Source organism: Hyla sarda, unplaced genomic scaffold, assembly GCF_029499605.1.
Source record: "Hyla sarda isolate aHylSar1 unplaced genomic scaffold, aHylSar1.hap1 scaffold_976, whole genome shotgun sequence".
In the NCBI taxonomy this organism is placed as follows: Eukaryota; Metazoa; Chordata; class Amphibia; order Anura; family Hylidae; genus Hyla; species Hyla sarda.
In genome coordinates this window covers 4,558-6,105 of record NW_026611006.1, presented here as the reverse complement: position 1 = coordinate 6,105, position 1,548 = coordinate 4,558, and the positions used below count along the sequence as shown (strand labels likewise).

The 1,548-nt window shown below is 41.5% G+C and overlaps 1 pseudogene; it reads left to right on the top strand.

The window, feature by feature from the left end:
• The first annotated feature begins 452 nt into the window (after positions 1-452).
• Positions 453-685, top strand: LOC130351442 (U2 spliceosomal RNA; annotated as a pseudogene).
• The last annotated feature ends 863 nt before the right edge of the window (positions 686-1,548 follow it).

Below are 1,548 nucleotides of genomic sequence, written 5' to 3'. Positions count from 1 at the left end.
AACTCCCGTGCCCGAGCTGCAGCAGGGCACCGGAACTAACTAGATAGAAGAGTCTAAATACCAGTCTGTCTGACAGACACTGAGCAATTTCAATAGTACGGAGTTAGCTGTGCACAGCGTTCAAGATTTTAAAACACCACTGCCATCTTGTGGCAAGAAATGTGAATTACACAATTACAGGGGTTCCTGTAAAAGCCAGGGTATGGATTGCATTGCTTATTGCTCCATCAGAGTGGAATGGACTCCTGTCCTTCTTTTAAGCAATGATGTGGATTTAGCCTGTGCTGTATGTACGGGTGGCTGACTGCCACCCACCCAGAGAGTGTATGGGAGACTGCCTGCCTCCCTCCTTTCCTATGCATGGGAGGCCGCCTGCCAGCCTTCCTTTCTTCCCTATAAGTAGTGTGAGTGCTCATGAAGGGGGCATGGTTGGTTCCACCCCTTTACCGGTTATCACCTCTGGGCCTTTTGGCTAAGATCAAGTGTAAAAAAAGGGCTTGCGATAGACCGCATCCTTGTGCACGGTATTTTGTGTGAATACTTGCACTTGGGTGACTTGAGAGCACATACCTCAGCTCTTCAATAAAATAAAAGAATATATATATATATATATATATATATATATATATATATATATATAAACAAAGTCCCGAAATCACAGCACCAGTCAGGTCATGGATCTTGAAATACTGGATTATTTTATTCTTCCCCATAGCAAATGCGTGGGGACCTTCACTACAGCCAAGATCGCAGCCATTGCAGCCATCCTCTTATATATTATTATTTTTTCTAATATATGCCCTCATTCATGTCATCTAGAAATAAAATATCAGTTGCATGATAATTTGATGTCAGCATTTACTGTTGTACTATTCAAACATGATTTGCTAGGTTACAAGTGTTTGGTTACAATGCGCATGCACAGCCGGCCGGCTGGATCGCGATATGTCCAGTGTGATAACACGATCGTCGGACCCGTTTGCGCAGCCGCAGAACACAAATGGTGATTAGTGTGGGTAAGGGCATTACGCGCACCTGATCAGCACACATTACTGTGAGCAATCGGGAGCGGAAGTGATGCGCTGATACGTAGGAACTTTTCCGACGCATGCGCAGTCGCTTTGTATACAAACAAGAATGAGAACGGAGATGGCAGCGATCGGCATGTTCTGGGTGCGATCGAGTTATATATTTGGCTGATACTGAAGGTACCTATATAACACTATATAGCACTGTATGTCATATGGCACAGGGCACTTTATATGTGTATTGATTGTATTGTATATAGACGGATGCTATGTCAACTTGACATCACTGTGATTAACAGAGCATTGCTCCAATTAAATTTAAATAGAGGTGCGTTTTTAGATAATTATACATTTGTATCACATGAGTTGTAGCCAATGAAATGTATCTGTGATATATATATATATATATATATATATATATATATGCACATTTTGTATTTGTATTATGCTTGATAAAGGCTACTACTGCCGAAACGTTGCATTTGCTGTGGGGAAGAATAAAATAATCCAGTATTTCAAG